We start from the raw sequence: 9,283 nt of genomic DNA, 5'->3' as shown, positions 1-9,283 counted from the left end.
GCGCTCAATGCATTAGTTACTCGTTAGAAGTTTGACAGTACTACTTTGTGCTGTAAGCGCAAAGTTGTACTTCAAAGTAGCAAAGAAATTCCAACGAATGCAAATTTATGAAAATTAGAAAAACGAAAACAAATCAAAAGTTTGATTTTTAAATTAAACATTGCCGCCAGCATTGCAACATCTAGCCATGTTGCAACAAGATAGTATTTAAATCTAAACATAAATAAAATTATTGTAGTTCAAAATTTCAATGCAAAATATATTTTCTAATTCATTATTTTTTCAAAAACAAGATGCTCGGAGAGCCAACGCAATTAGATTATTGCTTTAAAACTACATATAAAATAGGAGCTCGTAAAGCACGCAGGTCGCGGGACACCGTATGGCTGCGATCAAAATAGGGGTCACATGGGACATGTACCGGAGACAACCCAACCAAAAATGGTGAGCTGTGCCCACGGGAAACCCGGACTCGAGTAAGTTTGGGGCCTCATAATTCGGGGGTACACATCTGGACCAAGGACCATACCAATGCGACCAGCCCTAAAAAATTGGGGGTCGGCCAACATCATGCCACCGTAGTGGTCCTTGATGGTCTCCGAAGCTGTTGCCGATGGAGTTATGATGTGTTGCAACTCGGAAATTCTGGCGGATACTAAAATTTTGTCATTCCGGCTGTAGAAGGACTCCAGTGTGAGAGGACAATACTGGTCCTGCTCAACGTTAATGGAGGTCAGCCGCATGGACTCCACTAGGGATCGGCAGATACGGCTGTTACCCGCACACGGATCCAACAGGGCCCGTACTGGATAACGTCGATCACCCAACACTAAGTTGAAAACTAAAGTGGGACCCAGTGTTATCATCGGTTGGACACTAAAGGTGTGTACCGCACAACAGACGGACCAGGGAGTGACTGTGGACGTTCAGAAACGGACAGACTCGAAGAAGACGGACGAGAGTGCTGGACCTTCTTAGATTCCTCTCGGGAAGACCAGGGGTGCAGAAGAGTATGGTGCTTATCACTGCACTCTCGACACCTCTGCTCACTAGTGCACTCTCGAAAGGAGTGGGATGCGCAAAGGCAGTTGGAGCAGATGTGCTTCGAGATCAATGTTCTGACCTTCTTCTCCAAGGACATGCCTCGGAATCTTCTGCACCTCCGTAACGGATGAGCCTTGCCACAAAGGGGACATCCCGACGCTTTTAAAATACTATTGGAGCCAGAGTTTCTCGTTCCCGATTTTGAACCCGTCGTCGACCCTTGATGTTCACCAACAGGTATTACACCAAAACCCACGACCTCCTCTGTGGGAGGAACGGATTCGGTGCTCCCGGCCTGGATCGGCTCTTTCAATTTTTGCGATAGGGGCGCTGGTGAAATCTCCTGAATGGGAGTGTCAGCTTCCATAGCCTCAGTGGTAGGACCTGGTTCTGTTGAGGCCATCTCTACGGTGGGGTCAGACAAAACCTCCTGAGATGGGGCCATTGGGACGTCGACTTCTCTCTCCTCGTCAGACATGGGGGTGAGACCCTCATAATCGGGAAGAGTGGCGGCCATCTTGCTAATGTTTTCCATTCTGTGAAAAGATAGAGAGGCCGCGAAGTTAAGAGAGTTAAACAATTTTTTCTTTTAATTGGTCAAAATGACCAATTTGACTACTGGTCGTCTTACAATTCCGTTTTCGGTTCGTACATCAGCGACTCGAACGTGACCATCGCTACCGGGATAAACGTTAATTACGCGACCTAATGTCCACGATGTGGGAGGTAATTGTTCGTGACGAATTACTACGATATCATCCGTTTGTATATCGCGCTGTGGATACTGCCATTTATACCGTTTATGGAGGCTTTTTAGGTACTCTTCTTTCCACCGTTGGCAGAATTGTTGAGTAAGCGCTTTGATTTTACGATACCGATTCACGATATGCAACGGAGCTTCGTCAATTAATGGCTCTACAGGAGCAAGTATTGGCGACCCTATTAGAAAATGACCCGGTGTTAGCGCTACCGCGTTTTCGGGACTATCATTCATTGGGGATAAAGGCCGAGAATTCAAGCACGCTTCAATTCGAGAGAGTATCGTTGATAACTCTTCGAAAGTATATTTTTGGTTGCTAGCGTGTTTCCTAAAGTGCAACTTAAAACTTTTAACCGCAGCTTCCCAGAGCCCACCCATATGTGGTGCTCCAGCTGGGATGAATTTCCATGAAAGCTCCTGATAACTATATTGTGAAGACACCCTATCACGACCTTCATGAAGTACAGCCTTGAAGTCACGCTCTAATTCTCTAGACGCACCAACGAAATTGGTACCATTGTCTGAGAATATTGTTTTTGGGCAACCACGGCGTGAAATAAACCTTTGAAATGCCTCTAAAAATGTTGTCGTTGACAAATCTGAGGTGGCTTCTAGATGTAGTGCTTTCGTAGAAAAGCACACAAATACACATACGTAGCCCTTAGTAATTCTACAACAACGACCTGTAAAAGACTTGATGTCGAAAGGACCAGCGAAATCTATGCCAGTAGTGGCAAATGGCCTTGTTATGACAGTTCTCTCCGGAGGTAGAGATGCCATAATTTGAGAACACCACCTTTTCTTTTCTAAAATGCAAGGTTTGCATCTTCTTATAACCTTACGAATCAACGACGTTGCTCGAGGTATCCAATATTGCATGCGTAACATACGTAAAACCAACTGAATTCCTCCGTGAAAGGATATATGATGGAAGTATTCCACCAAAAGAAGCGATAACCTGCAATTGTATGGTAATATAATTGGATGTTTCTCAGTAAGAGGCAATGTTGGACATTGTGCTAACCGTCCATTGAGTCGAATAACTCCCCTATCATCTAACGTAGGATTAAGGGGGAGCAGAGAACTTTTTGAACTCAACGGTCTTTTGTTTATTAAACAATAATACTCATCCGGAAAGTGAACTTTCTGAGCTACTATAGCAAGACGTAATCTTGCATTTTTTATTTCCATGGCCGTAGGATGTTTTCCATCGAAAGTATGTCGACCTTTATGCAAAGGATGAGTTTTATGGAAAAAACGGTAAACCATTGCAACAGCGCGTAGCGCCCTATCTAGATCTGAAAAATCATCCAGTATATCCTTATGTTCCGAAAAGAAAGAAACATGGCACCTTACTGGGCGCATTTCAATGTTCGTATCAGGAACAGGAGTAGACTGAATATCCCACTGCGAAGAATCTTGACGAAGCCATTGTGGTCCATGCCACCAAATTTCTGACAATGACAACTCTGACGGTGAAAGTCCTCGGCTGCCTAAGTCAGCAGGATTGTCTTCAGATCGTACGTGAAACCAATTACTTTGACCCACGTTTTCATGTATCCTACATACCCTATTTGCAACAAAAGTGGACCATGTCGAAGGGGTTTTCTTTAACCAGGAAAGGACGATCGTGGAATCGGTCCAACAGTAAACTTTTTGAAAAGATATATCAATTTCAGCTACAATCGATTTATACAGTTCTGAAGCTAAAACTGCACCACATAATTCTAGTCGAGGGAGAGAAATGGATTTGATCGGTGCTACTTTTGTTTTGCTAGAAAGCAAAAATGTAAAAAATTTCACCATTAAAGGCAATGATACGGATGTACACCACCCACGCGTATGCCTTTTCCGAGGCATCAGAAAATATATGAAGTTCGGCTACACAATCAGGCACATATTTAACCCAACGAGGTATTTGAATCGAATTAACGCCCTGATAAGTTTCTACGAAGCTATGCCATTCATGTGCCGTCGTAGACGGAAGCGAATCGTCCCAATCAATCTTATCTAACCAAATACGCTGCATTATAATCTTGGCTACTACAATTACGGGGCTCAACCAACCTATGGGATCGAACAACTTAGCAATTGCAGACAAAACTTCCCTTTTGGTATAATTATCTTTGATGGCAAGGGGCTTGACATTAAAATAGAACATATCCAACTGAGCATTCCATCTAATACCCAGAGGCTTAGAGCTGCTAGCTTCCACGAAGTTAAGAAGCTTAGAGTCTATCAAATGTTCAACGGGAAGGGGGTCTAGGATGGAGCGATCGTTAGATGTCCATTTTCTCAACTCAAATTTGGCGGAATCTAATGCATTAATAAGTTGATCCCTAGACCTTTGCGCAGTCTCCAAATCGTGATATCCCGTCAGGACATCGTCAACGTACATGCACTTACGTAATATGTGTGCCGCCAGCGGAAAATCGGCTTCAGTATCTTGAGCTAACTGTAACAAAGTCCGAATGGCTAAGTAAGGGGCACAGTTAACTCCAAAAGTTACAGTTTGTAACTCATAGTCCTGTATAGGATTATTGGGAGAATCCCGAAACAGAATCCTTTGAAGAGAGGTATGAGCTGGGTCTACCCGTATCTGGCGATACATTTGGGTAATGTCACAATTAAAAACATATTTATATAATCTCCATCGAATAATGAGGAGGACCAAGTCCAGTTGTAAAGTCGGACCGACGTAAAGAATGTCGTTGAGGCTTTTCCCATTAGATGTTTTGTTAGATGCGTTAAAAACCACCCTTAATTTGGTTGTTTGTTTATCGGGGTTGATAACGGGGTGATGAGGCAGATAACAAACCGAAGAGTTTGTCGACGTTGTCGAAACTGGCCTCATATGATCTAACTCTAAATATTCACGAACCACTCCATCGTAAATTTCCTTAACTTCTGGTCTTCTAAGGAGTGATGCCTCATTACGAAGAAATTGTCGTAGACAATTCGTCCTAGAGTGTCCGAGATCTAGTTGGCCTATGAATTCATGTTTAATGGGAAGTGATACGACGTATCTTCCATTAGAATCCCTATGAGTGGTTCGTTTGAAGTTATCCTCACAAAATTGGTCTGAAGGAGACAATAATTTGCGCTTTGGGACTTCTTCTAGTTCCCAAAAACGAAGTAGAGTCTCGTTGAGCTTCTCTTCGTGGGAATATTTCACATTTGTTGAAAAGGTAGTGACGTTACTAGAAGAAGAAATGTTATTGTTGGGGACTGGACCTGTAATAATCCAGCCGAAAACGGTTTTCTGTGCGACTAAAGACCCTAGTATATTATACTGTATCCCCTGAAGAAGTATTTTCGGATACAGATCTGCTCCTATTAACATGTCTACTGGACGACAGTCAAATAGATTTCTATCTGCCAAACGTAAATTTGGCATTCTAGATGCAAGTTCTTTGCTAATGGAGAAGGACGGAAGATTGCCTGAGATAGTGGGAACTACTAAGGCTGTCATTTCCATAAAGATCGTAGTATCTACAGGGGAACCTACACATAAGGAACATGACTTTCGTGACATTATCGAAACAGCCTGATTTACTCCTGATATTGTAGCTTGAGTGGAGGATGTGGCTATACCAAGACGCTGTTGTAACCTTTCAGTTATAAATGATGCTTCAGAAGCAGGATCTATTAGAGCCCGAGCTGGATACGTAATACCCCGGTGAACAAGGTTCACCATAGCTGTGCCCAATGGAACTGTCCTGTTTTGCGAAGTATGGAATACTTGCCTATTGGAGCTCGAAATCTGACCTGATGACGTTGTAGCAATATTTGGGTTAGTTTGATTGGATTGGGAATTGGTTGGAACAAATTCTGATTGCAATGGGGGTTGCGACGTCGTCGTTCTATTATTAGAACTGTTATTTTGTACCGTATCATGATGGAGTAAAGTATGATGACGTTTGTTGCACCTTGAACAACTGTGGGAGCTAGTACAATTCCTAACGTCATGACCTCGAGAAAGACAATTAATGCAAAGCTTGTGTCGTTTTGCTAGTGAGAAACGGTCGGCTGAAGAGCGCTTTCTAAATTCTGGACATAATCTTAAATGATGGAATTGCCTGGGACACAGTATACAACACTTTTCACCAGAGGATTGTGAAGATTTCGATGGGGCCGCATTCGTAAAATGGGTCCTAACTTTCTTCTGCTCTGATCGTTTGTTGGAATCGATTCCTTTTATATCACTAAGACAAGTAAGAGTTTGAATTCTTTCCGTTAGAAAGAGATCCAAATCTTTCCATGAAGACAACGCAGATTTATCTTTTATGCTTTGTTCCCACAGCGTAACTGTAATTTTGGGAAGCCGTTGCAGACAAAGAAAAACTAATATTGGGTCCCAATTTTCAGTAGCAACTTCATAAATTGCCATGGCAGAAATGCACCCATTTATACCTCGTTGTAGACCTTTCAAACCAGCGCTCGTTTCATTGTCAAGAACTGGAAGATCAAAAAGAACCTTGAGTTGGTTGTTAACCAGAATGCGAACATTATCATAGGTTTCTTTTAAAGATTTCCAAGCTAAACTAAAACTTCTATGAGTGAGAGGGAATTTTGACACAATATCTCGTGCATCGCCACTCGTTTTCTTGAGCAGATGACACAATTTTTCAATATCACTCAGGCGAGAATTATCAATATAAATAGCTGAAAAGAAATCCCTGAATGTTGGCCAAGTAAGAATGTCACCATTAAAGACATCGATGTCACATGGCGGAAGATTAATACTGTGTAGACAACTCTCGGCGTTGGAAACAAAAGAACCTTCACCAAATATACCACTTTGACGTGAAACGTTCAGACCAGAAGCAATGTCTTCTTCTAGAGGCTGTGCTGCACGTGGAGTGCTTGCTTGATTAGATACCCTAGCTGGAGTTTGATTCTTCGTTGAAGGACGAAATTTGTCTATTTTCCTATTTACAGCTGATAATATCCTAACATAGGACTTAAATGCAACATCATACTTGCTATTAAGAGACGTGAGTTCATTAGCCGAAGGCTGGTCACTTGACTGAATCTCATCTAGGCAGTTGTCAAAGAGATCTTTAACCTTATTCCAAAGTACCTTAGCTTCATCCCCATGAATTTCCAAGGAATACGTGTCAAGCTCTTCATCTGGAAGAGTTTCAAAGTTTATAACGAACTGTACCAGAGAATCAGTAGCTCTGATAAAGGATTGAAGAGAACTCAAAGGCATTTTGATGGGTTAATTGACTTTTAAAACCAAATCAAAGACTAAACCACAAGTATGCAATAAATTTCCAACGAAAATTTGTTGAAAATTCGATAATTGACCCAAAAAAACTGTTACTGAGACAAGCTTGCGAAAAAATAAACTTGAAATAAAGATTAAAACCCAAAAATCAATGTGATTTGTATCTCAAAGAAAGAAGAATTGGAAAAAACTCTATTCAAAAACCAACAAAATATTTATTAAGCAGCAAAAAACCAATAAACTGCACGGTAAATATGAAGTGGAAGAAACTTTTCTTTAAAATGTAGCGAAAACTACACCAATTTGAGAGAAAAGTAGAAAAAAATCAAAAATTCACTTTTTTCAGTGTGTGAAAAAGCAATAATTTTCTCTCAGTGTATGCGGAACATACAATCACTAATTGAAAATACCAAAAAATTTCCAAAAATTCAAAACTTTTTCAAAAAACCGAAATTATTTTGAGAAAATTCAAAAAATTCACCAAAAAACACTAATTCAACAATGTAGTGTGCACGGACTGTAAGATGCACACGACCACAAAATGTTAACTGTATTAAATTTTTTCCCAAAATTTTAAAATTCAATAAAAAATCAAAATTCGAAATATATAAATTATAATTTACGTAATAAAAAATAATATACTATATATTCGTATTTATCGAGGACCGACTGTACAGTACGCCCCGAATTTCCAACAATTTTTTATCCGCGTACGTATTCGTAAAAATACCCGAAAATATTTTCCAAAAAAAAAAAATTTAATTTATTTTCGACAAAAAATTATTACCAAAAATTTATCACGCCACTTGGGTAACCCTATTCGTGTGCATACAAAGGTTTGATGTGGGAACAGTGAGAAGACCATCCAACATTAACAACAACAACAGTACTGGCTAATGCAGTCAATGTGGTTATGTGGTTCACTGAGTGCCTGTATATTTTGTTTTTGTATTTTTCTAATTTCTTTTTATTCTTTAGCCTTTATTTTTTGTTGTAAAACACTATGTAGGCTTTTTGTATGTGGATAAAATAAAAAATAAAAAAATATTAATAACCACTGAAACGATAATTAGGCACTTTTTCACTGTTCTCACTTGTTTTATTTTTATTTGTTTTGCAATATCTCTTAAGGAATATCACTTTGCATGCGACGAGTAGGTTTGACGGGAGAATGAAAACAACAACAACAAGCCGCGTATTGTAAGACGACCGTAGGTTATGTCTTTTGTTTGCAATTATTTTTCCGAAAAAAGTAAACAAATTGAAACACTCGCGAATGCACTCTTAAATAGAGATACGTACCTTGATTTTTTAATGATTATTATGAGGGAAATGAGGGTGAATTAATGAGGTGATGGATGTGTTGTGGTTGGCTTGCTTCTATGGAAATAGAAGAAGAGAAAAACCTTTATAATTGTCGTAAACAATTGTTTATCCGGTTCGCTCAGGACCAAATGTTTGCGTAGCAAATAAATATGAAAAAAAAGAAGAAATAAAAACACAAATTTTTTGGCAGTAAATGATTCAAAATAATAGTGGTTTTATTGAGGAATTTGGGTTATAATATTATCGTAGATAATATTTACCTTTGTAAAAGCTGTTGCTTTGGCGAAATTCAAGAACGAATTAACAAGTGTCAACAACGAAAGCGTAGGTGTTGTAAAGTGGCGCTCAATGCATTAGTTACTCGTTAGAAGTTTGACAGTACTACTTTGTGCTGTAAGCGCAAAGTTGTACTTCAAAGTAGCAAAGAAATTCTAACGTATGCAAATTTATGAAAATTAGAAAAACGAAAACAAATCAAAAGTTTGATTTTTAAATTAAACACGCTATATTTGCAAAAATTGCGCATATATCGGTTTAAAAAGTTATGCATTAATTAACAATCTAGGTACTTCTTTGGGACCACGTCTGTTTTTTTAAATATGTTATATATCCAATACTACTGAAACGATTTCCATCAAATTTGCAGCAAAAGCTTAATGTTTGCCGTTGATATGTATATTTTGTGAATTTGGGAGGAGGTGGGGTGACTTCCAAAAGCCTTTCTTTTAAACGCTATATGCATATGCCAAACTTGGGATTATTTCGGTTTCAGCGTACATTTTGGGAGGCAATGGGGTTGTGTGTACCCTGGTTACATATTTGAAGTCAAAATACAGGACCACGCCCACTGTTTATACCCTACACCACACTGTGGTAAAGGGTATTATATGTTAGTGCATTTATATGTAACATGCATAAGG

At 39.6% G+C, this 9,283-nt stretch overlaps 1 long non-coding RNA gene across 1 annotated transcript; it reads right to left on the bottom strand.

Moving 5' to 3' along the window:
- Positions 1-208: 208 nt before the first annotated feature.
- Positions 209-8,842, bottom strand: LOC141402042 (uncharacterized). Its single transcript, XR_012412502.1, has 2 exons — positions 8,340-8,842; positions 209-1,580 (listed from the first exon to the last, which is right to left on the bottom strand). It is a non-coding gene; the product is annotated as an uncharacterized lncRNA (long non-coding RNA).
- Between the last annotated feature and the right edge of the window lie 441 nt (positions 8,843-9,283).

This window comes from Musca autumnalis, unplaced genomic scaffold, assembly GCF_047663935.1.
Source record: "Musca autumnalis isolate F117 unplaced genomic scaffold, ASM4766393v1 scaffold_4, whole genome shotgun sequence".
NCBI classification, from domain to species: Eukaryota; Metazoa; Arthropoda; class Insecta; order Diptera; family Muscidae; genus Musca; species Musca autumnalis.
The sequence above is the reverse complement of the archived record's forward strand: the minus strand, read 5'-3'. Positions and strand labels throughout refer to the sequence as shown.